Source organism: Polypterus senegalus, chromosome 9, assembly GCF_016835505.1.
Source record: "Polypterus senegalus isolate Bchr_013 chromosome 9, ASM1683550v1, whole genome shotgun sequence".
Classification (NCBI taxonomy): Eukaryota; Metazoa; Chordata; class Cladistia; order Polypteriformes; family Polypteridae; genus Polypterus; species Polypterus senegalus.
Window position 1 is genome coordinate 51,119,547 of NC_053162.1, and position 16,763 is coordinate 51,136,309.

A 16,763-nucleotide genomic window follows, 5' to 3' on the forward strand; every position below is an offset into this window, starting at 1 on the left:
TGTGTATTATATTAGTGGGGCACTGAGAAAGAGTAATACGTATAAAAAGTTTTCTGTAAAAGTTTATTTATTTATTTGGCATCCACTTTGCATCAGAAACATGTTTTTTTTTTTCTTTTTTTTCATTTTAATTTGCAGCAGTGACAGCTTTAACAATTTTCACAGATGGGTTCAGTTGCCACCATTCAGCCATGGCCGTCAAATAGCAGCAAAACAGTTTTGCATGTGGCACAGTGAAAAACACTTTCAGCTATTAGTCATAGGTTAAAACTGAAGTTTTTTTTGTGTTATTTTTGCCATACAATAATCCAATTCTTTAATTATTTTACTCACTTTTTATCATTGGTTAATATAATTTAATACTTGTTTGTACAGAAAAATATGTACCAGCAGATTAGATAGAATCTCAGATACAGTTTCTATTCAAACACTGAGCTTTCCCTTTCCCATGAACTTGGTTTAAATGAGGAACAAAAATTTCTTGTCAAGACATGTGGCTCAGTGCTAAAGCTAAAAACATTCAGCCAGGGGTCATTTTGCTTCTTAAGAGATGACACACAGTGGAAGAAAAGTATCAGTTTCTCAGTGTGTGTGTATGTGTGTGGTGCAGCTTTTTTATTTTACTGAATTAAATTGCTTTATTATATTTTAAGTAAAGGAGAACTGAACTTCATGTAATATTTTGTTAATCGTTTTTTGGTAATGGTGCAGGAATATAAAAAGAGAATAATTTCTTTGTGTGTTTCTTATTTCATGTGTATGTGTAGAAACATACAGATTTCAATACTGTAATGATTGTCAATGTGAAGTTTTAAAGAATATGAACATTTCAACTTGAGCAACACATGGCTGCTTACTTCAGCATATTGATATCATTTTAATGAAAACTTTTGTGCATTCTTGTTGTATGGTGGCAGGCTGATTTTAGCTGTGTATTGGGTTTGAGTGCTGCACTTTGCCACAGCTCACGTGGAGTCTGTGTTTCTCCCCTTGTCCCCTTGTTTTCCAATGGGTTGTCTGGTTTTCCTCCGATCCTCCAAAGACATGAGGGTTACTTTAATTGCCATTCACAAATTCACCCTGTGTGAGTGTAAATGTGAATGTGTGTAAGAAGTGTCCCGTCCACTTGATTTATTTTTTTTTTTGACATTTTAAAAAGGACAAGCAGGGAGCATGGTGGCACAGTGATAGTGCTGCTGCTTCATTGTAATGAGGCTGGGATTTGTGTCCTGGGTCCTCAAGATAGTGTTAGATTTGGTAGAAGCAGGGTTATCAAGAAAGATTACACAGTTGTAAGTATTAACTTTTGACAATACTAGAGTAGCTCTAGCATAGATTTACATACATTTATTTTTTGCCCTACACCTTTATCCAAAACAACTTAAAACATTTATGATACAATTGGTTACATTTCTTTTCATTGCCCAATTAGAGCACAGGCAGGTGAAGTGACTTGCTTATGGTTACACAGCGCCAGTGGTGGGATTTGAACCCACAACATCAGGGTTCAAGGCCTTAACCACTGCATCACAAGACTTAACCAAGGTTCTCCACTTGATCTCTCTGTTCTTTATTTTAACTTGTTTATTTTGTTGTTTTTGTTATTTAATATTTAATGTGATACTCCTATATTTCTAACATTTTGTTAAGTTATTTTATGTGATAGTTTGGTTTTCATTTAGTGTGTTTTGGTTTGTTATTGTTAAGTACGATAATATAGTTTGTTATTTATCTTGCTGTCGCTCCTGTGTTTATTGTTTTTTTTTTAATTGATTTTTAATTAGAAGCAGATAACATTCCATATAATTAAGTTGAACTTAACAAAGCAAACAAAGCAAAATTCAGCACCCACCCAAGAGAAAGAGAGGCATTCAGAGGTACTCTATAAAAGGAACAAGAAAGGAAGAGTATCCGTTTCTCTGAAGGGGAAGCTTATTCCAAAATGTTATTGATTAGATCTTGCCAAATTTAAAAAAAAGTTTTGCACAGATCCTGTAAGTGAGAATTTCATTTTTTCCAATTTCAAATAGTATGAAACATCAGTTAGCCACTGACTTGAAAGTGGTGGGGTGGGATTCTTTCAGTTGGGCAAGATAAGTCTACGTGCTGGCAGTGAGATAAAGGCAATTACAGTTTGTTTGTCCACCTTAAGCCCGTCTTACAGTACACCAAACACAGCTGTTAATGGGTTCAGAGTGATTGTAACACTGAGACTGTCAGATAGGCATGCAAAGATTTTTGTCCAACATGTAGCTAATTTGGTGCACACCCAGGGAGAATGGAGCTCGATTGCAATGTTGCTATCTTGTCCGTTGTTAGAGATGGATGTGTAGGGGGAGCTCTGTTAGCAGAGCTGCTAATCTTAATTCAGTTTTCTCTCAAGTCTGTCAATTAACTGAAACAACTAAATATTTAGGAGAATGTGATGCTAGTGATTTTATTAACTTATTTAAATTCATGTGGCAGGAAGGCTCTCTGAGCACTTAGGGTGTCAGGACTTTTGCGCGTTATTTTTGTTGACTAAGATTTTGGGGCTTCATTTCAGGGTTTTGCCACTTATTTGCCTTCTGGCAATGTAATAGCACTGTTAAGGCCAAGAATTTTAGTTATTTTGAGGAACTCTGCTTTGTTTTATTTAGAAATCAATGTCTCCTTTGTGTATTGAGCTTTGACAAACATTATCTTGATTTACCATTTCCGCTTTCCAATTTTCCATCTCTCACTTTTCTTTGTTACTTGACTTCTTGCATTTTGTGTCCCGCAAAACTGTTTAACCCAATCTAGCCTGCACTGCGGCTTTGAGGTTTTCATTATGAGTGTTCTAACCCATTCTATTGTCCATTCGATATGTTTGCTTTGTTTTGGAAAGGTGCTACTTTTTAAACCTGATAACTTTTTTTATTGCCTGCATTGTCTTAGAACATTGTGCTCACAAGTCAGCTTCTTCATTTTATATTTTTATCCAATTTTACCTCACATCTTCAGTAAACATTTTTCTGGACCATTTCTCCTTTAGCATTTATTTTCTTTTGTTATTTTTTTTATCTTTCAGGTAGCTGAACCATTTAACTTTAATAGCTCTTACCACAAAGTAGAAGTTCACTTCTTTATCTCATAACTCATATAGAAATAGTTCATGATTAATAAGATCTGCATACGTTTTAATCACTTTCACATACAAAAGTAGTTTAACAAGTTGACTGCCTGAACCTGAGGTGGTGTAGAGATGGCACTGGTCCAGGTATATCAGTACTTTCAAAGTAAAAGCCATTATGGTGACCAGAGTGCTCATATAAGTGCCAGTGTGGGCACACAGCTGACAGGGTATGGTATGTCATGTTTGTTTAATTTTTGAAACTGTATTGAGCAGCACTGGTTGTACACATAAAAAGGCATACAGATGCTTACACATTATAAACTTAAGTCTAATTTTTATCAAGCACTCATATTCATATACACTATTAGAATATGATATATAAATACATGTTGTCTGTGTTGTTGTTAATCCAGTCTTATCCATGCGTTATTTCTTGGAAGAGCTCAATGTTTTGTACACACTTTTTAATCACTAACATAAAGTTTCTTGCTTGCAGATCTTTGTCACACCTGTGCACAGATGATGCCATTCCTACCATCTTGACACGTCTGAATAACGAAAAACTATGCCAGGAGAATATTTATAAACTTTAGTTTTAACACTGTTATGCCATCAACAACAGACCCCTACATGTCTTAATTTACAGTATCCATGGAGCAAATGTTTAGATGGCAAAGATATACAATATAAATGTGTTGAGACCCCTGCTGTACTCCTTGTTCACCTAAGGATGTGTGGCCAGACACAGATTCACTTTCATCATTACATTTGCTGATCACAACACCAATGTATGCCTGATTACAAAGAACAATGAGTTTGATTTAAGAGCAAACATTTACCTTCTGATACAATGGTGATGGGACAAACAATTCTCTTTTAATGTCAGCAAAAACCTACTAAATACTCAATGACATGAGCAAGCAGGAAGCAGATCACACTGCAGAGGATCAGCATCTTTAAAACTGTTGATGGCCTAAGCCTACACAGACACTTTTCTTCCTCCTCCTTAACATTTGCATTGCTGAGCTCAGTAACAGTTTATAGAATCAGATCATAAAGATTCCTCAAGATCCACCCATATTGACATCCATATTTGCTCACATTTTGTTTGCTACTTATAAATATAATGTGTATTTGAGACATGAACTTTTATTTATTGCATTGGTATTGTGCTATTATTATTAGTTTGGAAATATGCAAGTAAGAGTACCACTAACAAAATGTTTACACATGAAAATAAACTTGAACTGAACTGAATTTTTGTTTAAAATTGAGCCATTTTTCAGAAAGGTAAAATGTGAATTTTCTAGTTTTTTGTGCTCTTTCATTTCTCACAGTACCAGCTTTCTTAGACTTAAATATATTCAAAGTTCAACACCCATTATAAAAATAACCCAGAGTAGCTGCTTTTTAGAAGCCTATAATTGTTTAGACATTTCCAAATTAGTGTTCTTGGGGGAAGGAGATTTTTTTAACCCATGTTACTTCTATTAAACTTCAGATACTCAAGGCATTTAAGAATATGACATAGATGAAGTGGATTACTTACAGCTTCAACTTATACCACTGGGGTAACTTTTGAATAAAGGGATAATTAATCATTTCTTCACTATTTCATGATGTGGCTGGAAAACTTACAGAATTGACACTTTTTAAGAACTTCAGCACTGGTGAGATGAAGGAAAACAAGTGTTCTTTTATAACTTCATGGACCAGGAACACTAAATGCATTTATGATGCTTTCAGGTGAATGTGGTGTGATTTAGAATAAAATTGAGCAACAAAATAAAACTTTTTTCCACATAGCAGAAGTATCTTGCATAGCAGATGCTCTACCACTAAGTGTCTAAAATCATTGAATAGAACCATGAAAGTGTAGCCATTTAATCTTTTGTAATTTTAATTTTTTCACATATTTCTGCTCACTGTCAGTCACCACAAATTTATACCCAGGTAGGAGATTACTATATGATGAAAGAGCTCTTGTTTCTAGAAAATATGTAGTGAAAACACATCAGATCTCAGTGGGAAAATAAATCATGCTTGTTATCTCTACTGATATGGACTGGGTAATGTGTTAGGAACAAAAGGATGTCACATTGTTTGATGGAAATGAAAGTTATTAACCTACAGAGAGCTGAACTCAAAAACACCCCAAAAGTCCAAGTGAAAAATGATGCGACAGGCTAGTTTATTATGTCAAAATTTCAGTGCAGCAACTCAAAATTGAACTCAGTAGTTTGTATGGCCCCCACATACTTGTATGCATGCCTGACAACATTGGGGCATGCTCCTAATGAGATGACGGATGGTGTCCTGGGGGATCTCCTCCTAGGTCTGGATCAGGGCATCACTGAGCTCCTGGACAGTCTGAGGTGCAACTGAATGGATGGACTGAAACATAATGTCCCAGAGGCGTTCTATTGGATTTAGGTCAGGCGAGCTGGGGGGCCAGTCAATGGTATCAGTTCCTTCATCCTCCAGGAACTGCCTGCATACTTTCGACACATGAGTCCGGCCATTGTCATGCACCAGGACCCACTGCACCAGCACAGGGTCTGACAGTGGGTCCAAGGATTTCACCCTGATACCTAATGGCAGTCAAGGTGCCGTTGTCTAGCCTGTAGAGGTCTGTGTGTCCCTCCATGGAATTGTCTCCCCAGACCATCATTGACCCACCACCAAAATGATGTTACAGGCAGCATAACGTTCTCCACGGCTTCTCCAGACCCTTTCACATCTGTCACATGTGTTCAGGGTGAACCTGCTCTTATCTGTGAAAAGCACAGGGCGCCAGTGGTGCACCTAGCAATTCTGGTATTCTATGGGAAATGTCAATCGAGCTCCATGGAGTCAGACAGTGAGCTCAGGGCCCACTAGAGGACGTCGGGCCCTCAGGCCACCCTGATGAAGTCTGTTTATGATTGTTTGGTCAGAGACATTCACACCAGTGGCCTGCTGGAGGTCATTTTGTAGGGCTCTGGCAGTGTTTGTCCTGTTCCTCCTTGCCCAGAGGAGCAGATACCTGTCCTGCTGATGGGTTAAGGACCTTCTACGGCCCTGTCCAGCTCTCCTAGAGTAACCTCCTGTCTCCTGGGATCTTCTCCATGCCCTTGAGACTGTGCTGGGAGACACAAACCTTCTGGCAATGGCACATATTGATGCGCCATTCTGGAGAAGTTGGACTACCTGTGCAACCTCTACAGGGCCCAGGTAATGCCTAATGCTATCAGTAGTGACACTGACCATAGCCAAATGCAAAACTAGTGAAGAAACAGTCAGATAAGATGAGGAGGGGAAAATATCAGTGGCCTCCACCTGTTAAACCATTCCTGTCGTCTCATTGTTGCCCCTCTAGTGCATCTGTTGTTAATTTCATTAACACCACAGCAGCTGAAACTGATTAACAACCCTCTCTGCTACTTAACTGACCAGATTAATATCCCATATGTTTCATTGACTTAATGCTATACTCTGATTAAAAAGTGTTCCTTAATATATATATATATATATATATAAAGAGAGAGAGAGAGATGTTAAATATGTTATAGATGACAATGCATCATATCAGAGAAATTGTAAGAACTGTAGCTTACAAGAAAAATCAAGGTAGCAGCTATGAGATATCCTGCTGTTCTTCTTCTTTATGTTGTACTTTTGTATAATTTTGACAATTTATAAGTGCAAACATAAAGGCATAAAAAAAAACAGTAACTCTGAATAGGCATTCCGCAGCTGAACACAACATTAAGAATATTACATGAAAAATGTGTTTTTGATCATGCTGGGGATGCTGAAGGGAAATTGACCAAACAGATGCTTTTGGAGAGGAGCCTCATTTATAGTTCAAATATATCTATCTAATATATAAAATCATTTGAGTTGAGACGTGTTCATCTTGGGGAGACACTTTGAAGTCCTGCAAGACTACTTGCACGTCACGCCCTACTTGCAAACAATTTCTCGAAGACACTTTAACATCCCGGGGGACAAGGAAGTGAAACAAAAGGACAGCTGCTGTACAGGCTTTTAAATGATCGTCACGCAGCGCGACATGCAGAACATGCAGCTTGGTAGCAGCAGCTGATTCGTCCGCATCTCCTTAGCATGCGTTAATATAATATACTATAATATAATAGTATAATAGTATAATAATATACTATAACTATAATATAATATACTATAAATATATAGTGGAGGTTCAGCCCTTTAACACAGACCACAAAAGTCCAAAATCACACGTTTAATATTCTTTTGCACTAATCAGCCACAATTACTCAGTCCTTTTTACTTTTACTTTACTTTCTTTCTTTTTCCTCCTTTTCTTCTACCACCTCTCCTTACAAGCTCTCACCTCTGCTTCCTGACTCCGGCTCATCTAATGGAGTGAGGCGGCGCCTTTTATAATGCCCCAGATGTGCTCCAGGTGCTCCGTGATGATCTTCCAGCAGTACTTCCTGGTGTGGCGGAATTGTTGTATGGGCACCCGGAAGCACTACGGGTGTACTTGGTTCCTGTTCCGGCAGCACTTCCTGGTGTGGTGTGTGGAGGACTGCCGGCTTCCCATGCCGGTCCGCACCCCCAGGCCGCCAGGAGGAGCTCTCCCGACAGCAGAATCGTGCCCCGAGGTCCAGCAGGGCCTTATGGAATTTGTAGTGTTTATACACAGCCCTGCTGGATACCTTGGGGACCACCAGGAGTCGCTGTGGGGGGGCTTATGGGCCCTGTGAGGCCGTATGACCTGGGAGTACATCACGGTCACGTGACGGGAAGAAATGTCGTGCTCCCGGGTTGAATAAAAGGACTGATTGCCCTGACCCGGAAGGAATTAGGAACTATGGATTGATGGGACAGAAACACCTCCGGGTCAGGGGCTATAAAAGGACGGTGCCTCAGTCCAGACACTGAGCTGTGCTGGGTGGGAGAGGAGCAAAGTGTCTGGGCGAGGAGGAGTAGTTTATAGTGTTGTTTGTAGTGATATAAATATATGAGTAGTGTGGGAGGTGCTTGGTGCACTGAAGAAAACAATAAAAGGTCTTGGACTTTTACCTGGTGTCTGGAGTCATACCTGAGGGTTCAAGGGAGCACTAGCGCCCCCTATTGCCACAGGTGGAAGTGCTACCGTCCAAGGCTCTATAACCGTCCAGGTGCCCCCTTCTAATCTCTGACCCGTGGACCCGATGCAAACAGGGTGGCTACCCTCTCATGTCCTGGTGTGGTTTTTCTAGTATATTTATTAGAAATCAGAAAAATGATAATGTGTTCAACACTGAATGGAAGGATGAGGCAAATTAGATTTAGAAGTTAAATCTAAGAAATCATTATCTCTTTTATTCTCATATAAGCCGACCTGTGATCTACTGTATACTCCTCTTGATGTTTAGAGCTTAGAAATATTACCAAAACAACATGCTGAAGATTGCTGTCATGTTGAATTCAGAATACTTTTAAGCTGCACTCTTCAGACTTTATGTCTTACATTGGGTCATTCTGCCACTTCTCTTTTACACCCCAGTTTCTTCAAGCTTTCTTCTACACAGTCTTCCTTCTCCTCAAGGCAAGAATCTGCTTACCAAACTGCCCATTCTAGTTTTCTGCTGACAACGCTTCTGCACCTTGCATTTTTGATGGGAGTGATCTGAACTTCATGAAGAATCTTTCATTTCTCCAATAGTTGGTAAACATGAATGCATTCCAGCAAGGACACAATTTCTTTTGTCACATTACCAGAGCTGCTGACTGTCCCCATGATAGTCATTGTGAACACTGTGTCTGCTAACACTTTGATTACTCAAGTCCCAGCCCAGATATGCACTTAGTAGTAGTCTTTATGTGTACCTTTAAGTTGGACAAAGCTTATTTGCCCATAATGGCAACACATCGGTGGCACTAGCTCCTGCTTCCTTTATGCCCTTCCGCAGTCCTCCCAATCAAGAGCAAAGGATACACACCAAACAGACCTTTTTATTTATTTGCATTTATTAAGCAATTTGTGTAAAGCATATGGTAAGCCCTGTTGTAGCAATCTTTCCACCTCATTTGAACATCTGAATATTAAAAAAGCACTGGTATTTAATATTTAACAGCAGTAATTCACCCAAAAATTCCTGAAATTGTGAAGGATTTTTAAAATATTAACTGGAGTCTTCTGACACAGCATAGCAACAACAAAATAATATGAAGTACAATTTTCTAAAAGATAATGCCAATAATGCCCTATAAATTACTGAACTCTGCCTTTTATGCTTTTCTTAATATTCTCAACACACTTAGATTTGCTTCAAGTGAGCCTTTTCTGCTGCGAATGATTAAATTCAAGTAGAAACTGCTCTTTATCTTCAATGGCATTTTAAAGGCACAATCAACTGGAAGATACTATTAAGCAACATTTCAAGAAAAATTAAAAGTATACTTAACTAACTTAGATACATTTTAATGTGTATGTTATTTCTATTAAAGCTGGAGGAATTGATTTTAAAGAGTAAAACTCACCAATTATATTCTAAATGTCTTATTAGCTTGTTAAACAATCAATTCAAAGTCATTATTTTGTCATTTTGGTTAACTAATGAATGAAAAAGGGATTAAGAGTTGAAATGGCTGCCTATTTTTTGCAAAAACCAGCCTTTGAATGATTTGATGTCCAACACATGTTCATCACTAGCATTGTTAAATAAGTAGGTGACATTATTAATCCAACATCGATACTAAAGCTAGTTCAATTAAGAGCATTCATGTGGGATAGATAGATAGATAGTGTGGCACGCGGCTGTGGGTGGTACCCAGCCGGGACACTCAGGAGGACCGGAGGAGGGCTTGTGCCTCCTCCAGACCATGAGGGGGCGACCGCCCTGGTTGCTTTGGGGGCCACAGGTGCAGAGCATTGAAGCTCAACCCTGTAGGGGCCCGAGGTCACCGCCAGGGGCCGCCCCAATTCCTGGAGAGCCCTGGACCTCAGCACTTCCGCCACACCAGGAAGTGCTGGGGGGAAGAGGAGCAGGGACACCCGGAGTGCTTCTGGGGATACAGCCGGCACTTCTGCCACACTGGGGCGTGTCGGTGGAAGATTGGCGGAGAACACCTGGAGCACATCTGGGGGGACATAAAAGGGGCCGCCTCCCTTCATTCAGGGCTGGAGTCGTGTGGAAGAGGATGAGGTCTGGAAGAAGAGAGAAGGAGGCGGTCTGAAGAAAAGGCATACTGTGGTTTTGGTCTAGACTGTTGTGGAGATTGGTGCTGCGCACTGGGTTGTACACTTCATATTCTGTGAAATTAAATGTGTGTTGGACTTTAAATGATGTCTGTCTGTCTGTGTCCGGGCTACTCCCCACAATACATAGATAGATAGATAGATAGATAGATAGAAATTAATTATGTCAAGGTAGTAGCAGGGTCTTGGTTATAAATTTCAGTCTGGTCATTGAATGCATAATCTGTATGCTCTCAACATACCTACATATAGTTAATTTTTCCACTCAAATACTAAAGAAAAGTGTTAGAATAATTTGCAGCTGTAACATACCTCCCATGAACTGTGGTTCAGCTGGGATTTTATAAGCAATCACAAGAAGATCATTCTAAAAATGTGATTAACCAATACATGACGTATAAAAAAATGGCTCAAAGAAAATACGGCATAGGGAAAAAGAGTGAAAACATAAAACCCGATTTAAATGATTTTTGTGCATTTAATTGCTCACCATTAGCTTTTAAAATGCTAAAGGTCCAGATGCCTTGATAGAATGATGACAACAGAAAAAAATATATAAAAATATACAAAAAAATATTACAGTTCATCCTGAAGCATAGGCCTCATAAAGGTGTCAGTATGACAGTTGTGAATGCTATGTTGAATAGACTGGCATCTCAACCAGGATGGAGGCATGTTCCTTGGTGGGGCAGGAGGTTGTAATGGAAGGATAAGGATGGTCTAATGTCCCAACCACGATGGATGCCAGTTCCTTTTCAGGATGGCAGGCCGGCCTGGAAGAATAGAAGGTGGCTGGTCCTGGGAATTGCATCTTACCTCCATGTGCCAAATGGCAGCATCCCATTGGTGGTGCTCCTGTATGGATACGTGCAAGGCAGGCTGGGAGTTGTACTCCCATGGAACTGCCTTGTTGGAGATCTTAATTGCCACCAGGGGGAGCTGCAGGGGAAAGTTTTACCCTCTTTGAAGGACTTCTGCTTGATCCAGGAGTGTTTCCATTGTGTTCAGTGCTATGGCAAAGGAATTATTCCCAAGTTTGGCATAAAAGAAGTTAGGTTTCCTGCATGAGTAGTCTTAGACTATGTGGGAGATGTGGAATATCAGATTATACTGTTGTGGAAAATGATTCAGAGGTCTGTAAATATATTGTAAAATACAAGTATCTTCCGTTTGACCCCAGGATGATGCCATGTAGTTGTGTTTTGGGGTTTTGAGGCTTAGTGGCACCCTCATGCTGGTCGTGGAGTAATGGGCCATGGTTTTAAATTTTACACACAGAAAGTTTCAAAAGATGTGTACATATTTTAATAAAGTGCACACATTAACACAATCAAAACAGCAGTGATAACTAAAACAACAACAACAGTCTATTTCAGGAATTACATGAATGCTTTAGAAGCTGGGTGGTGAGAAAGGTCAACCTCATCATGATTTGATTCTCAAGTTTAATGTTTATAAATGATTCCTGGGGCTCTAAGAAATAATGTGTACATCAATTTGGGGTTTTTGAGATCCAGAAATACAATGGGCTGCATTTATGTTTTGTTTCATCACATCTTTACTTATATTAGTTATGACTGTTGATATGTGGTTGTTAGGGATATCAGAGGTCACAGATGGTGTGACATCATAACTGAGGTTCAGCTCCTTGGATTTCTTGGTTTGCCCTAGTTTGTCAATTCCACCTAAAACTCTAATATTATAATTGTTTGTTAAATGTCTATTGGGTTATGAATTGTTTTTTGGACTGACTATGATTTTTGTCTTACTTGAGTACTTCATGCTCCATTTCTTGAACATGATTTGCTTCATGATTCGCTTCTTGACCACTACTATTTCAGAAAAAAAACCAATGTCATCAGTGCAACACATATTGGAAACTGTTTGACCTATGAATGCATGTGATTGGTTGCTTTGAATGGTGTCATATTACTCAAAAATATGATATAGAATTGTACATTTTTTCTTTATTTAAGTAATAAAAATAATTTTAAATTTTTTCAGAAAAATGAGCATTCTGAAAAAAAAATTAGTTGCAGCCATGATTGGAAAAAAAAATCAGCCTCAAACGGATTAAAAAGTCATTTACAATTTTACCTGCAGACTGTGTTCCTTTCTCACTTGGTTGCTTAACACAGTTTTTTTGTGCCTTTTGAATAATCGTAATAGAGTTACCATTTACTATTTTACATCCACTAATATTTCCCAAATTATGTTTTAGGTCATTTTTATTTAATACAAATGAAATAATTTTGGCCAATATTACATGCAAGCAGTGACTAACAAGAAGTGACTAAGTTTACATTTTCACATATGTTAACGTATATATTACTGCTGATGGAAAAATTGTCTTTCAATAATGAAGCAGAAGAGAACAATAGAGTGCATATTTTTGCAGCTCATTATCACTAGGTAACACTTGAGAGCTATGTTTTGTTAGAGCTACATTTTTAAACACTTTGCTATTCGTATAAGATCAAAATACATCAGTAAATCATATAAAAGTAATTCTGACTCCTTATTTGCTCATTCAGAATATATAACGCAGACAAAGCTTTCCATACTGAATTTGAAAACCTTCCCTTTTCATATTATGTGTAACAGATAATGTATAAATAATGTTGCGGCCAAACATTATATAACTTCTGTGTTACCGCTCAGTGACAAGGTTTCAAATCACAGCCTATGTTAAATCTGCACTTTTCCCCTCTGCCCATGAGTGGTTTTCCAGTTGCTCCATTTTTCCTTCAATTATCCCAAAGTCGTATACAGCATGACTGTAAACTACTATGTTTGTGTGCGAGTGTACCCAACAATGAACCAGCCATCCAAACCAATCATTTACTTTGTACCAAATGCAGCCAGTATGGACTCTCCCCATACCCACAAATCTCTAAGATTCCAAAATCAGACAGATGGTCCATCAGAACAAACAAAGTTGCTGGTAGTTTAAAGAATCGTACTTTATCCTGAAGGACGGTTAACCATAACAGAGCAGTACTGTTTTAAGAATGTAATGGGAAGCATCGTTTGTCAGTATGCAAGAACTCCTCATTACAATATTAATAAAAAGGTGTTGAAGAGAGCATAAAGCATCAGCTGAGGGCTTTCTCATATTGATGGACCTTAAGGATGTCAACTGCTGATGGACATGTAAGGAACTGGCAAAATAATTTTACATTTGATTGTGTTTTTATATAGTTGCATGTGGAAAGTTTCAGGATGGCTGGATTAGAAACTTTTTTAGATTAGTGACTTACAGCAAGTGATTCCACTTAACACTCAATAATTAGAAATAAACCTCCATAGAGTGAGAAAGACAGGGTGTTGAACCAGCACTCCTGGAGTGCTTAACACCACTACACTATTACAGCATCATTATGCTAGTCCATCAGCCAACATTTATAACTCATTTTCAGAAATACGTGCACAAATAAGTCCATTTTTTGACCAGTTGTAACCCTTTGGGGGCTATTTTGGCAACTCATTCAACAGAAAATTGATTCTTGGAAAGTGTATATATAAATAATTTATAAAAGAAAACAGAGACAGAAGAAACATTTTCTATAAGCCTATACACATACACAAACCAGGTCTATACCGTAAAGATATGGAGGGTATGTCTTTCAGCAATAAAGAACACTCAGAAAATGCACAACCAGAAGAATTTAAATTTATTCTAGCACTTTTTAAATGCAAGATGAGAAAAATATGCTTTTTTCCCTTTTTCAAGGTTATTTTAGACTACTCCCTATGGTCTCCACATATTATTTTTCATGTATGCTGTCTAACATTGATAATACAGCCAGTAGATATATTCAAGTACAGGAAAACTGTGACAAGTTCTGAGCTGAGGTGCAAAAAGCTTTCCTGTGTGCAGCCTGATTAAAATCATCAATGATTTCTTTTCTGGTCTTTCAAATCTTCACCTCATCTGGAACTCAGTAGTCAAGTGTGAACTAACCTTTAGGAGTTTCCTTGTTACTTTTCTTTTTTCTCGCTTTTATTTTACATTCACTGATCCAGATATTAAAAATATATGTCATTGAAGACAATTATTAACATTTGCTAGCATTTATTATGATAACTGGTTACAATTTACATTAGTTTTGTTACTTTAAAGGTCATATTGCTTTTGCACTTTTATTGATCATAATGAGCCCCCATGCAAAATTTCAAGCAGGGTCACTAGAATCACATTGAATACTCTTAATGTATACCTCCTGCACAGAGGTGCACGCAATCGGTATAGCTGGTGTCATAAAATGAAATATACTGTTAACGTTACCCGGGCACAGACAGGCAGACATGTTGTTTTCCACCACCACACATTTATTTAAAATATTTACAAAAGTCAAGTGCACACAAACCCCCCAAAGTCCTGGCCACACAACGCCTTTCTTCGGGCCGCCTCCACTCTCTCTTCTCCTGCCTTGTCCTGCCTCCACCCGACTCCAGCCTCGAATGAAGGGAGGCGGCCCCTTTTATCCACACCCGGATGTGCTCCAGGTGCTCCCCAGCCATCACCCGCGGACACGCCCCAGTGTGGCAGAAGTGCCGGCTGTCCTCCCGGAAGCACTCTGGGTGTCCCTGCTTCTCTTCCCCCCAGCACTTCCTGGTGTGGGAGAAGTGCTGAGGTCCAGGGCTCCCAAGGCATCGGGGCACCCCCTGGTGGTGACCACGGGCCCCTACAGGGCTGGGCTTCCAAGTCCTCAACCAATGGCCCCCAAAGCAACCAGGGTGGCGGCCCCCATGTGATCCCAGGTGGGCGCACGCCCTCTTCCGGTCCTCCATAGCATCCTGGCTGGGTCGTCGCCCCTGGCATCCCTGACAATACTTATATACGCTATCCTTTTGCATGTCACCAGTATCAAAGCAAAAGATAGACCCAACCTTACTGGAAATTAACAAAGATCCTGGCCCTGTACAGTTTCTAGCTATTATATGGGGGTTCAGGATGTACAGTCCCCTGGAATTATCACCAGTTTTGGCATCATTTCCTCCCAGAAAGTGACGCCATCTTTGGATGTAAAGGGTTTTTTATGTCAAAAACTGATTTTGTTTTTAGACAGTAGACTCTTTAAAGAAATGGCTAAAGACCATCTCGTTGAAAAAAATATTATATACATGAGGCTAATGTTTCACAACATTGTGCTGCAATCTGATCTAGAAAATGGTATTTATTTGTTTAATATTTTTATCCCTTACGTGGCAAGGAGCACCAGTGGACAGTAATGGTGCCAGACAGCTATAAATCTATGCCAGTCATGCTCATGTTCAAGTCTGCACATTTTTTACCATGTTCGAAGAACCATCAGATCTCACTATGTACTCCATTTTCCTCTCTCAAAGCAGATGTGCATAATAGTTTAACTGGCAAATTCAAGTTGGCCCAGTACAACTGGTATCATTGTCCATGATGCCATTGGAATATCACTGTTTCCTGCGAAAATAGGCTACCCACAAAGTATATATATTAAAAATTGTGTGATTTTGTTTTCTCTCATTTGTCTTCCATTTTTTCCAATTTAGGTATTCAATATTCCACAGTTTAAATCTCTGTAAGCCATTAAGTGATGCATGGCAGTAACTTGTTGGTAGAGGGGTGGCAGAAAGTGAATTTGACCCTTGTGAAAAGGGAAATTCCAATTAGGTCCCTTGAGTTGGTGATAGAGAAAGTGAAGAAATCAAACATTTTACAATGGACTTACTCAAAATCCTAATTCTAAAACAAGCAACAGAAACAGTAGTTACATAAACAGCTGCTGAAGCCATGAATATCAAGGAATACTGCATAACTGATTCGCCCTCCACTATGGCTGCACTGCAGATGCCACCTTTAGCAGGATTAGATATGCTGACCTCACCATGGATGATGGCAGTTACTGCAGCCCAGATGGACCTGGCAACATTGTGGGAAGCCCTTGCCATAAACATAATTACAGCTGTTACATACTGCCTTTTAATTTTTAGCTGGGCAGTTATATCAGAATATGGAGCATGGATGCCATCCCTCTCTGTGCTACAGATTTTCTATTTCTGTCAAGCATGGTCTGACATCAGATGTAAAGTGAGGAGACACAAAAGAGATGTTCTCACTGCAGGTGCAAGATCCTGCCTGCCAGATCACTCATAGAGCTTAATATACACGTATTTTTGTTCTGTCATGTGAAAACACTCATACAATAATCAATAATCAATTATATGACAAAATACTATAGAAATGGATAGATTCATAAAAAGTTGTTACAGTAACTTTGTTACAGAAAGAAAGCTATTGGGATTTAGAAGGAGCAGAAAGGTTTTAACTTCTGTACTGTAATTAGTACAGTTTTTGGAAACGTTATGTATAGGTCTAGTTAAAAGAATACAAAGAATACTTTAAAAGGTTGAATATGTATTTAGGTAATATTACACTATTAAATCTCACAAGTGCAGAACATGAAGCTGATAACA